This window comes from Callorhinchus milii, unplaced genomic scaffold, assembly GCF_018977255.1.
Source record: "Callorhinchus milii isolate IMCB2004 unplaced genomic scaffold, IMCB_Cmil_1.0 Scaffold1, whole genome shotgun sequence".
Taxonomy (NCBI): domain Eukaryota; kingdom Metazoa; phylum Chordata; class Chondrichthyes; order Chimaeriformes; family Callorhinchidae; genus Callorhinchus; species Callorhinchus milii.
In genome coordinates, this window is record NW_024704742.1 from 127,841,387 (window position 1) to 127,866,877 (window position 25,491).

Sequence of the window (25,491 nt, forward strand, 5' to 3'; positions counted from 1 at the left end):
GCAAATTTGTTTTAAAAAATTAATAACATTAGTGACTGCAGTCTCGTCTGCAGCAAAACACTGATCTGGTCCCTGAGGAATAGATCACTTTCAGTGTCCTTGTTTCCTTTCTGCCAATGATTGTGCATTGACATTAGACAACAAAACCTCATAAACAGAGCGTACAAAATTGCAAGCCAAATTTTTTAAAAGTTGCTTGATTTTTAATCAAAAAATGTTTGGCCGTAACCTTGAAACTCCACTGAGATACTTTATATCAACACACACACACACACATTAAAATTGTTCCGGTGAAACATTGCGTTGGGTGCAATAAAACACAAAACAAGTGAATTCAAAAAGTAAACGGTCTTTAAAAATCTGAAAAAAAACTGAAAGGTTGTTGGCATCCAGGAGAATACTGTGTTTAACATCAGATAACAAATACTGCGGGTCTGACCTCTCTCTCTCTCTCTCTCTGTGTGACATAAAGATAGATAGCTCTACGTGAAGTCAGTCAACATGAAGAGAAAACTGTACTTCTCAGTTTAGCCGTAGCTGCTTCCAATGCTTCTTTCTCCCCTGAGGCAACATTGTGAGGCACCACAAGCCTGGGATGCAGCTGTAAGGATCGGGAATTGATTTGGTAACACCCAGCAATGGCGGCAGAGCCCTAAACTGAGTGTAAGGAATGTGTGTGTGTGTGTGAGAGAGGAGGGAGCGAGACAGTGAAACAGAAACCAGGTGATTAGGCCTAAGCCACTCACCTTGGGCTTGTCTTCATAAAGTAAACATACAAGAGCCAGTGGCTGTTCCTGCAAATCAGTGGAGCTCTGAATCTGATGAAATCACACTGAGAACCTGATAAAGGAGATTTATTACAAACGCAGGGCAGTCATCTTCCAACCGTCTCATTATTCCTGAATACGACAAGCTGCTGCGGCACTCTGGCCCCCCCTGCTCCTCCCTCCCCCACCACCACCCCTTAACTCTCGCACTTAGCATGCAGTACATGTCAGGATTGCTGTAATAGGGCCAATAAAAATGCCTGCACGCTCGCAGGGGTCACAGCGATGCAGCTGCGTGCTTGTTCAGTCTATCTGCTTTACGCTAATGCACTGAATTATCCCAGCTCTGCTTCAGATCTCTGAGCCACGCAAAGAAAATATTAAAAACTAACATCCCGAGTTTTACAGCTGATGCCCTCTGACACCACAAGGCTCATTTGAATAGACTGCCTCATTAATGAACTAACTCCTGATAAAGTAGACAAGCCGCTTCTCCATTAAATTGCCTTACATTCCTCATAAACACCAACGACTGTATTTGGGAATTTGGATAAAAGCAGGGAAAAGCATGATTGTTTGCACAAAATCTCCTAGAACAGGAGTGGTGAGGGCACCGAGGGTGAGTTAAGTCACCCTCTTACCTCCACCCTCTCTGCCCTCCATCCCTCCTGATCCCAACTTGCTTGCAAATCCTTGAGTATCCAAGCGTTGGGACATCCTCATGATGGGAAAGGCGCAATACAAATGTGATTTGTTGTTGTTGTTGTAACAAAGCACAAAAGTGTGTGTTTTTTGTCTTCCTTTTGAAATGATGGGAATTTATTGGGTGACACATTAAGACATCGATCATTTTCATTTTCACCTAAATGGCCTACTCCTGTTCCTATTGGATACATACCTGGCCAGCCCAGATTTGTGGCCTCACGAGGTGGTAATAAGTATGAAGAACTCCCTGTGAGCTTCCTGGTGAGCAGTTCATCAAATACATGAGGGCATTGTCAGTGCGTTCAGACCCACAGCTCAGACACACATTCCTACCCATTGAGCAATGATTCCACCAGTTGGAAGTATGGAGCTTGAGAAGCAGTTGCTTATTTCTGTGTATACTAATCAACATAGATCTGAAGGCCTGTATATACATGAGTTTATGTTCATACAGACCGCAGGTAATGCCTTCCAGCAGTTGAGTGCAAAACCTCGGAATTTCCTCATCAGCTATTCGACACTCCTTTAGTGTGGTGAAAGGACCCATGTAGGACAGCTTGTGATGTGCCAGCTCCTGTCTGTGATTCTTACTAACCCCAGGCCACTATCAGTTTCTCTGGGGTTTCACAAATTACATTCAGATTAGTCAAAGACAGATGACATCTTAAGTGTCCTAAATTTATTTTCTGAGACACTTCAGACATTCATATAATTAGGGGTAATCTGGCTACATTATTTTCAGTTCCCCTTGGAATCTTGAAAGATGGCACAGTAGTCTTATTTGGGGGCAGGAATTCTTTCCACTTGATTCCTGTTTACTCTTCAAGCCAACGCCCTCACGGGAAGAATGGTCCTAGCTGGACAAGCAGCAGGAAGTTTGTCAGCCAATGATTGCTGTCAATCGAAAGATTTTTAGCTGATTAAACTCCTCCACACTCTGGGGTCCCCAAGCCGAGGCTCTCGTGAAATTGTGCCTAATACTCTCTGGAATTAGGTAAGCAGGATGAATCCCGACAGGCAGAGAATGAGTGAAAAGACAAGGAAAATGTTCCTGCGTAGGTGGAATGCTTATGTGTCATTTGGAACACTAAGCATGTGTCTATCAGTCTGTCTCAGTTGGTAGCACTTTTGTCACTGAATCCGAAGCTTGTGGGTTCAAGCCCCATTTCAGGACTTGTCCTCACATAGTCTAGGTTGATGCTCCGTTGCGGTGCTGGAGGTATGTCGCATTATCGGAGGTGCTGTCATTCGGATGAGACGTTAAACCGAGGTCCCATCTGCCAGTTCAGGTGGATGTTAAAAATCCTATGATATCACTCAAAAGAGAAAGGAGATTTTCCCAGTGTCTCAGCTAACAATCCCTCAAATAAAATTGGTCATTTGTTTCATGGCTGCTTGTGGGACATTGCTTTGTGCAACTAGGCTGCTGTATTCACCAACAAATATACAGTCAATCAACTTCACAGTAAATTTGCTTTAGGACATCCTCCCGACGTGAAAGTTGCTTTATCAAATGCAAGAATCACTGTTATGATTATTACTCTCAGTCTGGTTTGAATACCCTTAAGCAAGTTGATGCATTTCCGCATGGCTGAGCAAAAAAATGTTCCTGAACTATAAAAATAAACTTCATAAGATGTGATTTAGGGCAGAGCGTTTTTGGCACCAAATATCCAACAATGGTTTTGAAAGATGGCATTGAGGCCATAATTGATTCATGAAATATAAAAATAAGGATCAGATTGCATGCAGTTGCCGATGGTGTAATTAGGTCCCAGTGCAATATGCCAAGGCTCTCTGCCACATTGTAAAAACTCACTTCAATAATACCAAGTTACAGCAAACTCCAAGTCCCTTGCATTGTATGGCCCCAATTTACAACCCAAATAAATTGTATACAAACACCCCTTCCATTAAAATAGTCCCTGCAATCAAAAGGGCCAAAGGTGAACTATCGGACCCTCAAATATGATCAGAAGTGCAGAATGCTTCCAAACACATTTACGTGGGGTTGTGCTGCCACTGTATCAGAATGAAAATGAATTTGCTTTCAGAGTTAGTGTGGGGAGAGTTGAGTTTGGTCGATGTACCTGCAGGAGTGCGTTACTTTTCTCAAGAATGCCAGTGAGGGTGGGGGTGGGGCATGGCCCAGGCACTCACCACTCCTTGCACACATAATGGCTTTTCACGCCAGTGAACATGGAGCTGGGCAGGAATGACCTAATTGTGTGGGGTTCACACAGTTTTTGACATCCCACCAGTGACTCCCAATTAAAAATAGAATGAGGCCGTGAAAGGATATAATTAGATCCACTTTCTCTCTCTCTGGCAAGATTACGGGAAAACACAAACCGCACTGGAGAGGCTGGCATTCTAAACTCAAACCGGCTGTCAAGTGGTTTGTCGCCAGTGGCATTTGTGGTAAGTGACCTTTGAAAAACGAGCCTGGAGCAATAACCTTTTAATGTTTAACTTCTCAACTGTGGAGTGTAAAAGGAAGGCTGAATGGAAAGGGTAGCGTAATGCCTCGGTGTAGATTTCAAGCTTGCTTGAGTGCAATCATTTATAAATGAAGAACTTCCAATTAATTTGATACACGAGTGGAATTTTTGCGATAGGAAAGGGGCAATGTTGGAAACCTATGGTAGAGTCCTGTTGTCACACCGCCTCCACTTTGTCGCTGCAAACGGTTTCTCCTCCAGCCGCCGCACTGTCTCGTGCGGTGTTCCACAGGGCTCTGTCCTCAGTCCCCTCCTCTTCACCCTCTACATGCTCCCCCTTGGTGACGTCATACGCAGTAAATTTCTACATATACGGGGATGACACCCAACTCTACCTCCACCCTGAACTCCAGGACTACTGAGGTCCTGACCGATGCCTGTCCGACATCAAGTCCTGGACAAGGGCCAACTTTCTCTAACTCAACATCAGCAAGACCAAGGCCCTCCTGATTGGCTCGCAAGGGCCTCAGGCTCTGGCAGCATCAGCCTCCATGGCTGCACACTAACCTCACTAAGCCAGTCAGGAACCTGTGGGTCTTGTTTGACCCTGAACTGTCCTTTCTCCCCCACATCTGCGCCATGACCGGCACTGCCTACCACCACCTCCGCAACATTGCTAGACTCTGCCACTACCTCACCCCTCAGGCTGCCAAAACCCTCACTCATGCATTCAGCACCTCCAGGCTTGATTACGGGAACACCCTCCTCATCAGCCTTCCCAACTCTTCCCTTCACAAACTGCAGATCATCCAAAACTCTGCAGCTCATGTGCTCTCACGCACCAGGCTCCGCAAACCCATCACTCCCACCCTCGCCCGACTCCACTGGCTCCCCATTCCCCAGAGGATCGAGTTCAAGATCCTCGTCCTCACCTTTAAGGCCATCCACTGCCTTGCCCCCTCCTACTTCTCTGATCTGCTGACTCCATACCAAACTGCCCGTTCCCTCCGTTCATCAGGCTCCGGCCTGCTCCATGTCTCCCGCCCGACCCGCCCTACCATCGGTGCCCGGACTTTCAGCCGCTCTGCCCCCACACTCTGGAACTCCATCCCACGGTCTCTTCGCCTCACTTCCTCCCTTGCCTCCTTCAAGGCCGGTCTCAAGACCCTTCTCTTCGATCGTGCCTTTGGTCTCCTTCCCACCTCTCTGCCTTCCCTCACTCCTACACCACCCCTCCCCCATGCTTGGGCCCCGACACCTGACTGTTCAGCGCTTTGGGACATCCTCACGATGTGAAAGGTGCTCTACAAATACAAGATAACAACAAGATTCCATTTATAAAGCGCCTTTCACGTCAGGAGGACGTCCCAAGGCGCTGCACAGTTGGGTCAGGACCCGAGCAGGGGGAAATGGTCAGGGTGAGGGGAGGGAAGGGAGGGAGCGAGGAGGGGGGAAATGGTCAGGGTGAGGGGAGGGAAGGGAGGGAGCGAGGAGGGGAAATGTAATTTTGTTCATGTTGTAACATGTTTGGGGGGGGGGGTGCATAAAATCCCAACCAGTGTTATAAGGTGGAGGGGTCACTGGTTGGAGCTTCTGCATCCCCTGCAGAAAGCTGACTGGCTTCCCGACAAGATAGGGCCCGTTACCATAATATATGCTAATAATACCAGCTCTCAAATGGAAGCTTGTTAGGTTCTGTCCCAGAGCGCTTATAAACAAAAATAAAGACAACAGACTCTGAGACCCTATCCTGCATGAAGGGTGCTCTATAAATGCAAGTTGTTGCTATGATGTTATTTTAATGGCTGGCATGGTGAAGATAAATTTTTGCCATTTTTTAAAAATTATAGTTTGTTTACTTTGAAGAAAAATGTTCTCGTCCCCCTGACTCCATTGTCCTCCACGGTCCTCCTACAATCTGTGGGCACTGATATCTTCCCATAATTTTATGAACTGTTTAACTAAACCCTGAAAAATGCATCTTGCTTGTTGGCAACAGTCTCCCCCACACCCCCCACACACACACTTATGAGAGAAACAGGTGTACCTGGAGTTTATGCCAGTGTTACAACAATCCTGTGTTGAACCTTATTAAAGCTGAAAGGTTAACAAAAGCCAGCTTCATTCACGTCAATTAAGCAATGCAACGCATGGGAAAAAACATTCAGTTACTAACTTCATTAAGTATTGTTTCGGTAAAACGGTAATGATTATCCCTCCCCTCCTCCCCCACCACCTTTACAATAGCACATGAAAGTGGTAACTTGCATCTTACTAACAGCATGTGGCAGTTATAATAAAGAAATTAAACTCTAATAACTAAAAGCAGATTCACTTCAAATAGAAATGCAAGGAAATACAAAGCATTTGTCAATATTAAACATGATACTGTAGAAGATTTATTATAATATTGTATGTTAGACTCTATGTATCCCGCACATTAAATCAATGTTTCTGCATGACTAAGAATGTTCCGAATGCTTAAAAGACTGTGGCTGACTATTGTGGAAGGGGAAGGATGTTGGATCTCTTTGGGGCAGAGCAGTGTTTGAAGTAACCTCGTGTTTGATTTTCGGAATTAGGAGTGATTTCAATAAGGTAAATAGAGAGGAATTACATACACTCATCTCTCAGTCAACAGAGTAGAAATTTAACATTTAACAGACCGTTAACGAAACCAAAGACAGAGGTAGGGAGTTATAAAGAGTGAAAAGACAAGGAAACAAGTCATTTGGCCCAACTAGTCTGTGCCGGTGTTTTATATTCCACAGGAGCTCCCACCCCTCCTATTCCCCAACTCTATAGCACTTAAGTCCCTTCTCTCTCATGTTTGCATCAATTATTTTAATGCAATTGGGTAATGGAACCTGGATGCTCTGCCAAATATAATGGTTGAAGCAGAGTCCGTAAGAGCTTCTAAAAGGGAATTAGACAAATATTTGAAAAAGATAATCATGAAAGATTATGGGGAAAGGAAAGAGGGCTGGAACTAAATGGGTAGCTCTTTCAGAGAGCTGGCATGGGTATGATGGACTGAATGGCCTCCTTCTGTGCTGTAATATTCTTTGATACGATATTCCCCATATACTGGCTTACGAAATAAAACAAATGATAAAATTGTGCTTCAAAGGGTTTGAAGGGTGGTTCAATGGACCACTGTCTTCTCCTGTCTAAAAACTGTTACTACAGCTCAAGGTTACTATGAAGGCTAATGACTGACGACAAAAAGCTGTCTTCAGGACTACTGTCCAGAGGAGAACAGATGTCAAGATCAATAGCTTTTGAATAAAATAGAGCAAGCTGTTTAAATCAATTGAGAACAAATAATCAGGAGCTTTACATGCCAAAAGCTTGCTAAGCAAATGTTCAAATTACATCTTTTGTGGCATTCATTAAAACCTAAATGTTGACAGAATCACAGAAGTCTCAAACATGTAGAGATACAACACCAACCCGCATTTATATACATTCATGTAGGGTAACATCTCAGAATGTTTTACAAATATAGGGTCAGACACCAAACAGGGGAAAGGAGAAGGGGGGAGAGGGGCAGGTAACCAAACATACAGTTGAAGAGCTAGGTTTTAAGGCAGAACATCAAGACAGATAGAGATGGGGTGAAAAAGGAGGGGGGATAGAAGGAGGGAGTTCCTGAGGTTAGGGGCCTAGAATCTGAAAGCTCGGCCACTGATGGTGAGGTGGAGATGGCAGGGTATCCGCAGAAGAGTAGGGCAGGAGAAGATCATTAATGATCACAGTCTTCTTTGTGGACAGCTAGCGAACGATCCTGTGGGTTTGAATTGAAACTAAAAGTTTAATTTGCAAAACGTTAAACGGAAAAAATGATGGAACCTCGCAGTTTACCAATGCAAAGCACCGGCATGTTTTCAGCAACATATTGTGCTTGGTTGACAGGGTTGAGGACATGATTGTACTTCCAAGTCTCACAAATGGGCCAGAGCAAATAAGCTGGATGGCCTGGGAGTAGAATGGGGTTTTCCTTGTGCGAGGGAGAGGTGCTAGGTTCGAAGGTGTTCAAGCAACATCTGGCAGAAAACCGTGAGTCCTTGCTAGGCTTCACCGGCTCCCTATTGCAGAATGGATTGATTTCAAGATTGTCACACGGACGTACAAATCATATCATGTCATTCATGCGCTGCTTACATGCATTCCTCTACCTGTTATCTTTGCTTAGTTGGCTCTGGCCTTCTGCATATCACTCACTCCCTCCACTCACCATCAGCGGCTGTGCTTTCAGCCACTACACCCCGAGACTCTGGAACTCTGTCTCAATCCCTTGCCCCTCCTTATCAATCTTCAGATTACACCTGAAGACCTTCCTCTTCCACTGTGCCTATGGTCACCTTCCCCCTCTCCCGAGCTCAGCATCAAGCTTTACTACTGTTAAGCGCTCTGAGATGCTACCCTGAGTGAAAGATACTATATGAATGTAAGCTGTTGTTGTGTTTTATTGAGACCATGGCAACAACATGCAATATCCTTCAAGTAGGATAACATCTCAGAGTGCTTCACAGTGGTGGAGCTGGAGAGCGAACAAGGAAGAAGGGGGAGGCAACCACAGGAATATTTGAAGAAGTATGTTTTAAAGTGAGATTTAAAGATAGGTAGAGAGAGAGGTACTTTCAGAGGTTAGGGACATCACGATTGACCGCCGATGGTGATGTGGAGGACATATGTGGAAGATTAATGGCAGAATCTGGCTTTGTGAACTTCGTGTTCATGAAAGCACTTAAGGAATTTGCTTACAAAACAAAGTCCTGCTCATCAGGCAGAGAAACAGGGGTTTTCTGTACAATCTCAGGTCACTGCACAGTCTACGCAAATGCAGCGTGGTGGAAAATCTCAACGTTCCTGTGATGGATGGTACCTCGACTCACTTCGTTCACAGAGGATGTCACGGTGAGGTACAAGCTCGAGCCCCCAAGTAGCGTAGTGTAAAGCTATCACCTGCAGCGTAGCCCAGGGGTGAGATCAGTAGCAGTTGAGGCAACTGACTTGGAACAAAGAGCAAGTTCTGTGTACTCTTTCTGAATGAAATCCCACATCCTGACTTTGAAAATAAAGAAAGCTCTCTTAGGATAACAACAAAAACAACTTGCATTTATACAGCATCCCAGAGCACTATCCCAGAGGACAGTAAGAGCAATACTATTAACCCAAACGAAAGACGTTTACTATTGCAAACTGTGGGTTACTCATGCACACTCACACAGACATAGACACCACACATGAGTGGTTTCCCTAGGTCACCATCACATTACAATACAATTTGCATTTATAAAGTGCCTTTCGTGTTGGGAAGACATCGCAAAACCCTTTACACAGCTGGCAGGGTGCTATATCCTCCAATGACTGGAGCAAGGTTTAAATATACTTGCTAGATAGATATCCTCTCTTAATCTCTTAATCCAATATTAATGGATTAAGAGGCAGTTTTTTTTGTTGGCTTCATTTAATTTTTCCTCCTTTGCCTTTTCTCTTTTAAGTGTTCTTGGCTCTTGCTCTCATGGCTTTTCACTCCTTTCACTGCTGAAACATGGTCCACAATAAACTCCACGATTACATCCGTAAAACACCATCCACAATAAACTCCATAACCACATTTGTAAAACGCAACCATGGTTGGACTTCACCTTTTTTGTAACATATCCTTGATTTAAAAAAAAACACTGTATGTGCGACATTGCTTTACGCATATGGCTGCAGTGTTTCGTCCCACAAAATACACAGTCGCTGCACTTTGAGACGTCTCAATGACATGATAAGGTGCTAAATCAAATGCGAGGATTATTATTATTATTTCAGGATCAGGGAAACACACCATGGACCATTCTTTGTTAGTGGGTTGCTGTTGACCGCAATGTAGAATATGGGCACTGCTGGCTTTAAACTGCTGGGATAATTCCAAATGGTGATGGGGAGGGGAAAAGAGGGGTACAATTACTCTGTTGCTCACATGAAATGACTGTGAAGCAGGTTACATAAATCCAATTCTAAATCATAGTCTGCTTTGTCAATTGGGAAATAACTGAAGGTGAAGATCTACAACTGAAGCCCTGAATAGATTTGAGCACCTCTAACTGTTACTAGAAGTAGAGTAAGCCATTAAGCACTTCGGAGAAACAGGAGCTATGTTTTCCTTTATTTACAGACAGATCACAGAAGTGCTTACCTTCTTGTTTCTACATAGAAGCGTGCTGTTCAAACGTGAATGACTGTAACCACTATATAATAATCCTTGCATTTGATATAGCGCCTTATCTCCTTTTCGAGACGTCTCAAAGCGCTTCACAGAATGCACTGTAAAGTGAATTGACTGTATATTTTGTGGGCAAAACGCAGTAGCCAATTGCACACAGCATTGTTCCACAAACAGTTGTGGATTGAAGTGAACAAATTTTTTTTGAAGGAATTATTACCCACGAAAAAGCGATCTGCCAATCGACTAATCTAACAACCGAGTTCCAACTTACGGCTAGGTAAACAGAGGCGTGTGGAGTAAGGAAACTTGCCCAACATTTCACCCTACCGGGAATCGAACCCAGATATCTCAATTGCGAGCTGAGTGCTCTAACTACTGAGCTACAGGACTCCACTTAAGTGAGCTTTGGAGCACGCAACAACAACAACAACTTGCATTTATATAGCACTCTTCATGCGGGGTAGTGTCTCGGAGGCTTTAGGCAACACCCTACTGTTCAGACTAAATGTGAAAGATGAATAGCTATAGATGAGGAAATTGAAGTAATAAATTCACATCAAAAAGTACAACATAATATGACATAAATTGAAGTTCCATTACATTCAATCTGCAACTGAAAAAGACAATGTTACAGATTACACAAGCTGTTCTATTCAATCTATATTTGAGATTAAAATGTAGCAATGCCAGAACCGGAAATTGCCGCAATAATTGTGATCTCCAGGTTACTCCAGTCAAATTGCAGGATGTGCTAACAAATTTGCTAAATAAACGGCAAAAAAGTTTTGCAGACAGTGTTTTCTTTCTGTTGGGACTTTTCTCGGCTGAGAAGATGTCCGAGATCAAACTCTTGGCTTCAAATGAGACTTTGGGGTTTTTGACACTGCAGCGCTGATTATACTGGAGCATCAACAGAATTGGTGAAAAAAATGAACATTCTCCTCAAACCCAGACACAACACACACAAAAGTGCCCACATCAGAAGATACGGTTTGCTGCCCATTACAAAATGTCTTCCCCAAGAGTCGCTCATGCACCCATTCAAGTTCTGCGTCAGAGCGAAAAGAAGCCACCAAAAGCTTAGATAACCACACAGCAACCGAACAAATACTTCACAGCAATCCATGCACCAATAAGGTTGGCTACGGATTTGAGAATGGAGGCAGAAAAGCTCTGAAAACTAAGAGTGGTTAAACCGAGAGGAGATTACCTTCAAACAAGACCAGACTTCATCAAGCGAGCTGAGTCAAACACTGCGCACTAATTTCAGTACTTAAGACTAATTAAGATAAACCGCACAGTTCAGCCTGTGAACATTGATTACAGTAGCCCATTTCCGCTGTTGTATCTACTCTGCTGTAAGAAATGACTCAATGCTGAATGTTGCCCATAATATTTTATGCCAGGAGGGGTCCCTCCAGGGGGAGAGAGCGCATTCCATTCCAACAATCTTTCTCTGGTATTTCCATGTGTAGGTGGGAAGCATGGAAGTCTCAGTTTGGTTTGGGTAATCTTAAGCATACTGATAGGTTTCTGCATGTGTCAAGACACCTGGCTGACTTTAAAAAACAATTGTCAGTGTACTGTATACAGTTATTAAGGTTGCAAGCCAGGCAGCCCAATGGTGTCATAGATAGAGCTGCAACTTATGGAGCAGGAACTCCCTGGTTTGAATCCCCAGTTGTGCTGAATTTGCTCGTCTGAGCTGAGGCCACAGAGGCCAAATTGTCCACCCTAGCATTTTTCCAGCTTCTAATCCCTCTGTATTTGTAGTGTGTGCATATGGAGCATTTACATGAGCCCAGGTCAAGCTTGGCTGTGATGCTCTTCGCAGTTGAGTGTCCTGCTGATATGAACAGTGACCAACCTGGTGGATTAGCATAAGGCAACTGGCAGCTGCGGAACTGCACCCCTATCAACAACAACAACGTGCATTTATATAGCACCCTTCAAGGGCATGCTGGGGACATGTCAATGAGGAGAAAATTGGAAAATAATTGGGCACAGCAAATCCTAAGAAAAAAAAGTTTGCAAGCTTAAATTTACATCCTGAATAAATCGTTGCAAACATCTCACAGTGTTTTCCAACTATAACAGTGGGCTCTGAACTTTCATCTGGCAAAAAGGAATCTAACAACCACAAACACTGGCGTATGCAGCTAACCACAATTTTATATGGCAAAATGTTATGGTTCCACAATGCAGTCAGTGAGTTACTTAACATGACTCAGGTTTGCCTGTCTAATGCTTGATGGACCAGACTCAAGGATTATCTGCCAACCTTAACCACCACCTCCTAAATCCTCACAGAATTAGTCCTCATAAAATGTCAAACAACTTAGTAATAAGTAGTTGAATTGCAGGTCCCCAATGGCTCAGAGGTTTTGTCCGTCAACAGTTGAGTCATACAGATCGAGGGAAGTCCCAGGTTCCATGCCCGCATTGAGTTAGTTAACTGATCCCATCCGTGCTTACAATAGATGTGCCAATTGGCCCCAGGTTAGGGACAGGAAAATGTAGCTATGGTTTAGCTCCTGATTGACATATAACAACCTCGCTGGAGGGCATATAATAATTCCAATAATTCTTGCATTTGATATAGGGCCATATCATGTTGCCAAAACATCCCACAGCACTTCACAGGATTTTACTGTAAAGTGAAGTGACTATGTTATTTGTAGCTGAATGCAGCGGCCAATTTGTGCACAGCAATGTCCCACAAACAGCCATTAAGTGAATGGTCAGTTCTATCTGGGGAATTTGACAAACTCTCTTCTCTTTTCAAATAGTGCCATGGGATCTTCAACATCTACCCGAACAGGGTTTAATTTCTTAGCCGAATGACAGCAGTTCCAACACTGCAAAGCACTCTCAGCACTCCATCGGGGCATCATGAGATCTTTAACATTTCCCAGATTTGAACAGGCATCTGGTGCACCTATGATGTCTCCCCCCATACTTTCCCTTCCGACCGACCTGGTCAAATAACCTGCTAACAACTCACTGCAAAGGTTCACACATAAATAATGGCCTCTTTAGCAAAGGGTGACTGGCACCTTCGGAACATTATACCTCAGTGCAAAAAAAAAGGGCTAAATAATGGATACTGTATATTTTTAAATTGTGTGGGAGATGAATTTAAACACACTTGAAAGTTTCTTCTTAGAATAATGATCGTTTCACACCCAGATTTCTTCATTCAGCAAACGCAAGGTTTAAAAAGCTTTGATTGCTTGTCGCCAAGCTTTTAACCGCTTGTTACTAGTAAATGAAAGGTCTTGCACATCATTGCTACAAATGCCAGGAACTGAAACAGATCAATGGGAGTTGAGGTGAGTGTGTACCATTCCTTTCAGAACAGACAAAATAGACGTCTGTGAGAATCAATAGAATCTTAAGAGTTTAATAAGCATATGCACAGAGAGCTTTAAAAGAGAAAAAGGACCACAATTCCACCTAGATTTAGCCTGTAAGATTATTCTGTCTTAAACCTTAAGGTTGAGTCTTAAGATTTTGATTGGTGGAGAATTATGCAAAATTCTTCAGTTCACTCTTAATTTGGAAGTCGGTCCTTCTTAAGGACTGCGGAAATGTGGCTTCCAAGTTAACAATGAATTTAAGAATTTTTCCTCAATTCTGGAAGATTTGTTAATTTTAAGCCAAAATGGCCTATTTCACGAGGTGAAATTTCAGGCCTCATCAGATGGTTAGACGTTTAAAGTGAGAACTATAATAATAACAATCCATGAATTTGATGCAGCACCTTACCATACCATCAAAATGTCTCAAAGCCCTTCACGGGATTTACTTTGAAGTGTAGTGACTGTGTCTTTGTAGATGATCTAACACAATGTTTTCCCTCATTCCTGCTGTGTACATCTGTTTAGCTTTAGTTTCTGGTGTTTGTGTATTTTTATACCGGGCGACGTGACTGTATCACTGACTCAGCAGGTCCTTGCTCACTCTTTGCGGTATCAAGTTAGACGAAAGGTTGAATATAACAGGGAGTCTTTCAGAGTCAGACAGAGCTGAGGCATGTTTGCAAGATGAGTGAGAACGTGTGGCTACATTTCCCTCAGCCACTCAGGCAGCAAAACTAGAAACGTATTCACCTTCAAAGCATTTTTACAAGAAAACACAAACAAGGTGCAATGTAACTAGAACCGTAGAAATTTACAGCAGTGAAGGTTGTTTGGACTATCGTGTCTGTGCTGCTCCCTCAAGAGCAAGTAACATCCATTTTTGTGCAAATTCACATTATAACAATTCCTTCATGTTAAACAACAACTCAATAATGCAGCCAAGATAAACTCACATTCTCTCATAAGATCAGAAGAAAATTTCCTCTATGGTACCAGGAATGAGAGACTTGAGTTATGTGGAGAGACTAGAGAAGCTCGGATTTTTCTCCTTGGAGCAGAGACGGTTAAGGGGAGATTTAATAGAGATGTTCAACATTATCAGGGGATTCGACAGAGTGAACAGGGAGAAACTGTTTCCGCTGGCGGGTGGGTCGGTAACCTGAGGACGGAGATTTAAGATAGTTGTCAAACGAAAACAGCGAGTTGCTTGGATCTGGAATGCACAGCCTGAAAGGGTGATGGAAACAGATTATCTTTCAAGAGAGAAGTGGTTAGATATTTGGGGAGGACAAATCTGAAAAGGCTATGAAAAGAGAGGGGTAAGTGGGATTAATTTTGACACCTCTTTCAAGAGCCGGCACAGGCACGATGGGTCGAATGGCCTCCTTCTGTGCTGTATAATTCTAAGATTCTATGTGCAATCTGATGACCACTGGAGCCACTCCTCCCCCATTAATATCTGCAGTACAAATCTGTCCCTCAGTTCGTGCTGGTATTTACTATCAAATGTACTGAAGTGCTCAGAGCATCCTGGCTTTATGTTGAGTTCACTGAATGCTGGCAATGGGGTTCAAGAAACAACATAGGAAAAGAGGCAGTGGAGACAGCAACTGGCGAAGAAAAGGCACCTTGGGAGGGAAAGTATATCTTCTCCAGGGATCATCACTCTGGATTGCAAGAGCTTAGCTAAACCTGACATTTTTTTTAAAAAAGGCTCCATTTACATTGCAGTTTTACCAAAAAAAGACTCAATCCCCAAGAGTCTTTTCTGTCTTCTCCTTGGTCCCCAAAATAAAAGTTACCAGTGGAATCCTGTAGCTCAGTGGTTAGAGCACTCACCTTGCAAGTGAGAGACCTGGGTTCAATTCCAGACAGGGCAAAACCTTGGTCAAGTTTCCTTACTCCACACACCCAATAATAATCCCTCCAAAACAAAACAATAATAAGTTGGTCATTTTCAATCCATGACTGCTGTGCGCAATTAGCTGCTGCATTTTGCCCACAAATATACGGTCAATTCACTTTACAGTCTATTCTGTAAAGCGCTTTGAGACGTCTAGAAGACGTGAAAAGCGCTATATCAAATGCAAGACTTATTATTATTATTATTACCCAGTCCCATCTCTCAAACGTACTTGAAGGAATACCACTACAAAGAAAATGTCTTGAGTGCTCAGGTTCGATGCATTGTAGTGGTAATGTGGACCAGCAGAAAACTGATGGCCTACGATAAATTCTAATTTATCAAACACCATGATCATTACTAATCCATAAATAAATTAGTCAGTGTTTGTCTTAAATAGGAGTTTACTGGCACAGTATTTTGATAAGATACTTTTTATGGACTGTTTACTTTAACATTATTCTCTAGTTGTTTAATCCCTGCTCAGGGTAGATTTCAGATGAGAACCAAATCACCTCAGAGAAACACAAGACACAATAAGGAGCAGAGAGGAGCTTTCACATTCGTTAAAATCTTCATTAACAGTTTGAACAAATTTCTACAAATGTAAAGTTGTATATTAACTTTTTTAAAAACTAAATGGAAAAGCATGCTTGTTGCAAAACTGGAAATATAAACTATGGCAATTGTAGAATTAGTTCTATTGCTTTCTTGCTCTGCCACCAAGACAGCATTGACTCTTCCTGGCCCAAACAAAATAATGTTTTGAATTCAGCAGCTGCTCCCTCACTTTACCATCCCTTCCAGACCCACGTGCCTGAGACGCTGCCCTGCATAAAGGGCACTATATAATTATAATTCTCCCTCCCATGCTCTCTGCCCTTCTATCTCTAGCCCACTCACTGCTCATGCCTCATTCCCTCAGTCCTACCGTCAGTAGCCATGGCTTCAGCAGCTAATGCCCCACTCTGTGGAACTCACAAGGTCCCGTTGCTTGGTTCCTTCTCTCATAAGTCTTCAAAACCCTCTTAAAAGCTCTTTGATCATGTTTTCTCAACACTCAGCAAAGAGGAGAGGAGAAAGAAGAGTGAAATACTGAGATGTTTTTAATACCTATCTCTTCAACCGTTCTTTTGGCTCCCTCCCCCACCCCCCCCTTTTAGGCTACCAATCAGCGGTGTAAAGCGCTCTGAGACATTCTCCTGACTTCAAAGGCGCTGCATTGATATAAATTGAGGTTGCTGTTCAACCTATTAGAAACATAACATAAGTGCACTTTGGTATTATTGCTGAGAGTAAAATGTGCATCGACCCTAACTCCATTCCTGGTGCTAATGAACACAAGGAACAGTTTAAGAACATTGCAAACGTACACCACTGTATCACATGCTTAAGTATTCCATTTCAGACCGTGGGAAAAGTTAACAAAATCATCACCGTGTTCTAGAAATTAAAATGAGAAGCTCACTTGGTAACCACAATACAGGTACTGCATTCACTCTGCCCGCACATTGAAAGGAAGCATCATTTTGTGGCCATGACCTTAAAAAAATTACCCTTACCTGCAGCATGGCCATGAATTGCTTTTGCTCGAGCAGAAAAAATCATCCGCAAAAGCATTGCCATCACTGTCTCATGGAAATGCTAACAACCTTTCATGGCTGCATTGTGTGAAAATTCATCAGTGGCATCCCCTACTGTAGCTATTTACTTTGGCTTTTAGCTTGTAGCTTGAAATGGGTTACGCACATCAATGCAAGTTTGCACAATGCTGTGGTTTTAGCAGTTGACATGCACAATATCACTGTATTTGACAAACCATCACTGTCAAGGACAGCAAAGTGCTTTTCAGGGCAGATGCTTTCTTAAAGAATAAAACCTCCTCAATTGAATTGAAACAATAAAGAGAACTTGAGCTTTTCTGATACCAGGAATAATAAATGCTTCATTATGTTTTCAGTGAAAGCTCATTATTAATTCAAATCAAAGGAAGCGGGAATAGTTAGACTGTCTCGTTCCAGCAGAATGTTCTCTCTTTGGATTAAACCAGGTCAGAAATGCTGGTGCTGATTGACAAGCAAACCTTTCTTAATAATAATAATCCTTGCATTTGATATAGCGCTTTTCATGTTTTCTAGACGTCTCAAAAGCGCTTCACAGAATATATGAACGCGGCAGCCAATTGTGCACAACTGCATCCCACAAGCAGTTGTGGATTGATTGATCAAATTATTGTTAGTATTTTTTTCTTGAGGGATTATTATCAGACATGTGGAGTAAGGAAACTTGCCCAAGGTTTCATCCTGCTGGGAATCAAACCCAGGTCACTCACTTGGGAGGCGAGTGCTCTAACCACTGAGCTACAGGAGTCCATGTCCACATCCTATGGACCTGAGATCAAACATGATCTTGATAAATAATAACCCTGGCATTTGATAGGACGTCTTATCACGTCAAAGCACTTCACAAGGATTTACAAGACTACCATTCTAAAATTCCCAATGTGGAGCTTAAACATACAACCTTTTGACTCAGAAGCAAAAGTGCTACCAATAGAACCAGGCTGACACATGTTGAGTGCATGGAGAAGGTTGTCCAAACTTGGGAAATTCAGGATGAGTTGCCCAATGATTCCTAGCATTGAAACATCTCAAAGCCTTTCACAAGCAATTCTTGACTCTCACAAGCAATTCATCAAAAACTATCTGCCGCAGAGTGCTATAATAATAATAATATTTGCATTTCATATAGCACCCTATCATGTCATGGAAACTTCTCGAAGCATTTCACAGGATTTATTGTAAAGTGCAATGACTGTGTATTTGTAGGCGAATACGGTAGATAATATGCATACAACAATGATCTACAAACAGCCAAATGTATGTCCAATTTTATCTTGAGGGAGGTTGGCTTGGCTACTGGGAGAAACGGGATCTTTAACATCTAACTGAGCAAGCAGACAAGGACCTTGGTTTAATGTTTCATCTGAAAGATGTGCTACCAATTGAGCAGAGCTGACACCTACTGGATGACATAAAGTGGATAAGATTGTCTACTGTTTTTGGTCTTAAACAAGAATTGACTGCAAGGCTGGAACAGAGACAATTTGCGTGCAGCTCCAGGATGGGATACAATTGCTTGACATTGCCTTCAGAACGGACAGATAAAGAAACTATGTGTGAACTATTCCACGGTGTGAATCCAAATGTCACAAATAATTGGCTGGCATACAAGGCGAATATACTGAGGTGCACATCTCTCAAGCATCCCTAAGCAAGAATCAGAGAGAACTTTCTTTAAGTCAAACCGTGCAGTTTGTTGGAGGACAGCAATAATAATAATAATGCTTAATAACATTTGATATTATACATATCACTTCACTGCCCTTCACAGAATTTTTTACTCTGAAGTGTAGGGTCGGTGTATTTTAAGCAAAGGCGGCAGCCATTTTGTGCACAGCAATGTCCCACAGACAGCAAAGAAGTGGGTGACCAATTTCATTTGGGGGATATTTGGCCAAGAATATATAACAGCATGAAAAAAATGACAAAGAGTCATTCTGTCTAGTCTCGATTACTGTATATCTGTATCAACTATCGCGGATTGGCATGTCCAACCCGATATCTGTTAGAACGATAGGAGTACAAATGTCATTTAAAGATTCGGAAATACAGAGTTGAGACCTTTATGGTTGACTTATGGCAATTTTATCTTTCAATTGGTTTCAGAAATTGACAACTAACTTTGATACTGTGTGTGTGTGGTCTGAGGTGCTGTGGGTAATCCGTTTGCAAGGCAAAATGTCACCTTAGATCATTTGCAAGAGCAGTTTAAAGTGCAACATCAATGGTGGTGGAACAAGACACCAGGGAAAATGGGGAAATAAATACACACATTGCTGGCAAGCTTCATAATCTACCCACCCTTTAGCTCACCTTAACACATCCTTACCAAGGCCCTTTGGCAAATTTATGAGGGTTCCATGAGCACTCTTGGTAATTTCACTGACAAGAGGCTTCAGAAAATACTATATTCACTGGAGCAAAATTGAAAGGTGATTAACTGAGGACACAAATAAATGCATGGACTGGGAATATCATGGGTGGACAGACCAGTGGGATATTTTATCATGATCCATGTTCGATTCAGCTCTTTATTTGGTGTATTTGGATGAGGGAGAAATATTCCCCAGGGAAGTGGCAGAACTCTGCTCTTGTTTCAAAGCCCTCCACAGCCTTGCTCCTCCCTACCTCTCTGACCTGCTAACTCCATAGCAATCTGTCCGCTCCCTCCGCTCAGCGGACTTTGGCCTGGCTCCATGTCCCCCGTCCTGCCCACCCCACCATCATAGTCAGGCTTTGTAGTTGATAATAGTGCCACGTTTTCGCTTTGTCTCAAAGCACATCACAGAATTTACTGCAAATTGTACTTACTGGGTATTTGAAGGCAAGCACAGCAGTCAATTTGTGAACAGCAACAACAACAGCAAGATTGCATTTATAGAGCGCCTTTCACGTCGGGACCCGAGCAGGGGGCAAATGGTCAGAGGGAAGGGAGGGAGCGAGGAGGGGGTAGAGAGTCGAGAGGGGAGGTGAAGGCATGGTTGAAGAGCAAAGCCCCACAAACAACCATGAAGTGAATCACCAATTTTATCTGGATTGTGGGACACCAGGAGAAGCTCCCTTCTCTTTTCAAATTGTCCTGTAGAATCCCCCATGCTCGGGTCCTGATTCCCGACTGTTCAGAGCCTTGGGACGTCCTCCCAATGTGAAAGTCGCTTTACACACATATTTTTGCTGCTGCTGTTGTGGTTTAACATCTACCTGACCAAGCAGATGGGATCTCAGTTTAACATTTCATCCAAAGATCATCACCACTTAACGATATGAGCTGAAAGTCCCAATGTAGGGCTTGAATCCACAACCTTCTGAACTCAGAGGTAAAAGTACCACCAACTGAGCCAGGCTGACACTTTAGTACCATAACCATATTGTGTGGCACATGCTATATACTATCTGCACCCTGTCTAGATTAGATACTGGAGTGGTTCTGTTATCCACCAGCTTTTACTATATTCCCAAAGTGTTCTGTCTCAGTTCAGCCTGACTACCTGATGTCTAAGTGGTAAACCATGAAAACAGCAATCAAGAAGGTTAAAAAAAAGCACTAAATTGAATTAAAATTTAAATTAAAAATGAAATCATAACATTATATTCTGTTGTGCGTGGAAACAGTTAATCTTTTAGTGCAGCAAATATGCTTGCTGTAAAGTCAGGGGTTATTGTAATGTCAATATGAAGTATTTCATCACTGTGAAGTGATGTTTTCTTCTGATTCCTCACCCCCCACCCCCATCCCACCACAACGCCCCCTCCCCTCCCTCTGTGTGACTGGCAGTATATCAGTATATTCACGTACACAATATACTTAAATATAGCAACACACTGTGCTGAGAGGTCTCAGAGGCCTCTTGTTCCCCTGCAGAGAACATCTCTGTGGTTTTGAAAGATGTTCTATATGTTTACCAAGCTCAGGATGTGCGTCATCTTCTCAAGTTACGCGCACATTGTTAAATGCTTAGCAGCAATGCTGACTCTTCATGAGACGTACTTTCTCCAACTCCCACCTTCCTCTTGCAGACTGCTTGCTAATATTTGTTTGTGTGTTTCCCCCTCCTCCCTCCGTCTAACACTCTCACAGTCTGGGATGTATCTTTCCATTCATCAAGTAGTGTGGATACTACTTATCTGAATTCACGTAGGAAGACATGTAATTCAAGTGGGTTAGGAGCAGGCCTTTCACTGGAGATGAAAAGCTCTCCAGTGTACTTAGCGTTACGTTGACCGAGACGATGGCTGTGATGATAAGCATATTTTGAAAGAAAATTTTAGAAAAAATACATTTTTATAGCCCCTTAGCATGCTAAACATCTCAAAGCACTTTACAGTAATGACTTTCAAGTATAGAGGCTGGTTTTGTAGCTGCACGCTGCAAGCAGCAATGGGGTGAAGTGGCCAATTTGTGTGGGTGGGTGGGGGTTGTTGGCCGGGAGAAACATCATGGAATCTACCTTCGGGAGTATAAAGACCACTGCTGGTTTGTCAATGTCTTCTAAGCAAGAAGTCCCGGGTTTGATTCCCGGGCAGGACGAAACCTTAGGCAAGTTTCCTTACTCCACGCACCTCTGTTTACCTATCAGTAAGTCGGAACTTGGTTGTTAGTCGATTGACAGATTGTTTTCCGGGATAATTATCCCTTAAAAAAATAATAATAATAATTTGGTCATTCAATCCACATCTGTTTGTGGGACACTGCCTTGCGCAATTGACTGCTGCGTTTTACCCACAAAATATAGTCAATTCACTTTACAGTATATTCTGTGAAGCACTTTGAGATGTCTCAACAACGTGGTAAGCCGCTATATTAAATGCAAGGATTATTATTATTATTACTACTAAACAGCCTCCCCTGGCAAACTGACAGTGTAAATGTGCAGCAAGAAGCTCTTCTCCTGTGCCAAATCACTGGCAGAAGTGCACATCTGCTAGCAGTCTTCATCAGGCATCTTGCAGTCCCTCCTTATTACGCAATGCCACATCTGGTTGACAGCAGTGCAAAGTCACACAGAAAGATAGTAATTTTAAAAACCATGCAAAGGGTTTGATGTGGTTTAAGTGGTCTATCGCTAAAAATAATAACAGCCTTAACCAAGCCGTATTGGAAAAACACACAAAAAATTATTACATCCTCAACATGCCAATGTATTGTTAATACGAGAGTGAATTAAAGAGCATTGTGACAGTGTGGAGCCAGAGGTTGTTAGACAGACATCTTCTTTACAGTCCTATGAAATATAATTACTAACCATCAACAGCTGTATATCGAAAGCATGCTTTTGTTATTTTCATTTTATTTCAAACAAATGTCTTGAAGCTATAATTAAAAGTGGCAGTAACTGTAATTTTTTGTAAACTTTGTTAACTAGCTTTAAAGACACTATTGCACTGCTGGAATGCATTTGTGTGTGGACACCGTGGTCAGGACAGCTTGCATTTATATATCACCCTTCGCGCCGGATGGCGTCTCGGAGCGCTTAAAACTAGGCTATCTGTGATGTCCATTTTCCCCCCACCACCACTCACTGAGTGGGACTTTGCTGAGCGCAAACCATCTATCACATTTTCTTAGAAACACATTACTACACTCGACAGTGATTTTTGCAATGCACTTTGAGACTGACAATATTATAGGTTCTATCAAAACACATATTTTTTTTTACTCTTGGCCAGACCTGGGTATCTCTGAACACTCAATTGCACAGGAATATCTTTCCAGTATCATGCATGAATTCATGAATTCACAAATACAGTACATATGATTAAATTGGTTGCAATACCAACCAAGCCAGAAAGGCACTTTGGGAATAAACCTCCAAACAACTGAAAGGAAAACAAACACTACTTTTGTGGGTGTATCAGTAGACTTAATGGGTATTCACACGAGTGAAATCACATCTAACTGCATTTGTGCGTAATGATAAATAATCCTATAAACCTTGCATTTCATATAGCGCCTTATGATGTCTTTGAGACGTCTCAAAGCACTTCACAAAATATTTTGTAAAGTGAATTGATAGTATATATTGTAGGCGAAAATATAATATCCTCTGACAACAACTATTATAGACAAGGTAGTGTTTCCTCACAACACGATACTTCATGTCAATTGTGAAGCAATAAATTTTGATCCTTGGGCAATAGTGCACTAAACATTGCATAAAAAAGCTCTCAACTTTTCTGGCTTTACTTTATAAGGGTCTGGAATCCTCCTTAATCTGCACCAACAATTTCCAACATGATTGCATTTCAACGACTCATTGAAAACTGAATTGAGTGTTCCCAGACTAACTCCAAGAAAAGGACTTTGAAAGCTGCACAGGAAAATAGTTAAACAAGAGTTCCTAAAATTAGTAACTTTCAAAGCATTATCTAGGCTGACACTTCAATGCACTCCTAGGGGAGCGCTGTGTTGTTAGAGGTAGAGGTATTGTCCTTCAGATGAGACGGTAAACTTTTTGGAACAAGAAGGGAATTTCTTCTGCCTATCTTGCCTAACAAGCCCCCAGATTAAATTGATAATTCACTTCATAGATAGTTCTGGGAGATTGCTGTGCGCAAATTAGCTGCCTACAAATACCATCAGTACACATTACAGAAATTTCTGTGAAGAGCTTTGAGATGTCTCGACAACATAAGGCACTATATCTAATGCCAAATGCAAGGGTTATTCTGGAAAATAAAAACCTAAATGGGGTAGAGGAGCAAAGGGACCTAGGGGTACACATACACAATTCACTAAAAGTAGCAATGCAGGTTATTAAGGCCGTAAAAAAAAGCAAACCAGGCATTGGGGTTCATTTCTAGAGGGTAAGAAATAAAAAGCAAGGAAGTTATGGTAAACGTCTATAGAACGTTGGTTAGACCACACTTAGAATACTGTGTGCAGTTCTGGTCTCCACATTATAGAGGGTATGTAGAGGCACCGGAGAGGGTGCAAAGGAGATTCACAAGAATGATCCCAGAACTGAGAGGTTACACCTATCAGGAAAGGCTGAACATACTTGGGGACTCTTTTCTTGAAAAGAGGAGGGTAAGGGGGTCACCCGATAGAGGTCTTTAAAATAATGAAAGGTTTTGATAGAATAGACATAGGGAAGATGTTTCCACTTGTGGGGGAGACCAAAACCGGGGGCCATCAATATAAAATAGTCACAAATAGATCAAATAGGGAAGTTAGAAGAAATGTCTTCACACAGAGTAGTGGGAATGTGGAACATGCTACCACAAGGAGTTGTTGAGGCAAATCGCATAGATGTATTTAAGGGAAAGCTAGATAGGTACATGAGGGAGAAAGGAATAGAAGGTTATGCTTGAAGGCTTAGTTGAGGAAGGGCAGGAGGAGGCTCATGTGGAGCTTAAACAGCGGCATAGACCAGTTGGGCCAAATGGCCTGTTTCTGTGCTGTATATTCTAATGTATTCTAATGTATTAATAGCAGTATTTATTTCCAAATATTACATTTGACCAAATGCTGTTCGTTTTCTTGAGATCACATAATAAGAAGAATCCTTGAATTTGATATAATATTTAATGTTGAAATATCTCAAAGCACTTCATAGGTAATTGGTGCCAGTGGCTGTACATTTGCAAGCAAATGCATCAGCCAATTTGCACACAAGGTCCCCACACAAAAAAACCCAGTGAATGAACAATCTATAGGAAAGATTGTTAGCCAGGGCTTGGAAAATAGCATTTCATTCAAAGTCAGTACCTCTGACATTGTATCACTGTATCAGTCTACAATAAAGATTCAGCCTAGACTGTTTTCATTACAACAAGCTGATTTGTGATTAACCGTATGAGCTTTAACCTTCTTTAAAAGTTGTACATTTACATATTCATCAGGTTTTTCTGACACTCAGTTTGTAAACAAAGATGGTATGAATCTCAGACGCTACTTTTTATTAGAAACACTCTTAAAACTAAATGTGCTTTTTGGCAAGTGAATTAGCAGATTTACACTGAAGCTGCCAAATCTACATTAGGAGGCAGATTTGCCAAATACTCAGTGTTCAACATCATAAAAGGAAACAAAATGATTTCTTGGAAACCTAAAAAAAGCATCAGATTTGAAAGGAAGGAATCAAAATTCTAGTAATTTGTGTTGCTGGAGTAAATTGGTTTGGGCTCTGAAATTGTAAGTTCAGTTGCAAGAATCAAAGTACCGCCAAAATTTTTCAATGTGATTTTTAGTTTCTGGCAGCTCAGTTATTCGTTCCCAGCGAATAACTCTGAGTATCTTCCAAATCACCATCACTGAACGTTTCAACAATTGCAAGAAGGTGATTATTGTGGAGTCCTGTAGCTCAGTGGTTAGAGCACTCGCCTTGCAAGCGAGACACCTGGGTTCAATTCCAGGCAGGGCGAAACCTTGGGCAAGTTTCCTTACTCCATAAACCTAATAAACCTCCAAAAAACAAAACAATAATAAAATTGGTCATTTTCAATCCATGACTGTCTGAGGGACACTG

The 25,491-nt window shown here is 42.1% G+C and overlaps 1 protein-coding gene and 1 non-coding gene across 3 annotated transcripts in view; both read right to left on the reverse strand.

Moving 5' to 3' along the window:
* Positions 1 to 25,491, reverse strand: part of setbp1 (SET binding protein 1) — a 177,242-nt gene that overhangs the window by 46,903 nt on the left and 104,848 nt on the right. The gene's annotated exons all lie outside the window — the stretch shown is intronic.
* trnag-ccc lies at positions 17,699 to 17,771 on the reverse strand. Its single transcript has one exon. It is a non-coding gene; the product is annotated as a tRNA-Gly (tRNA).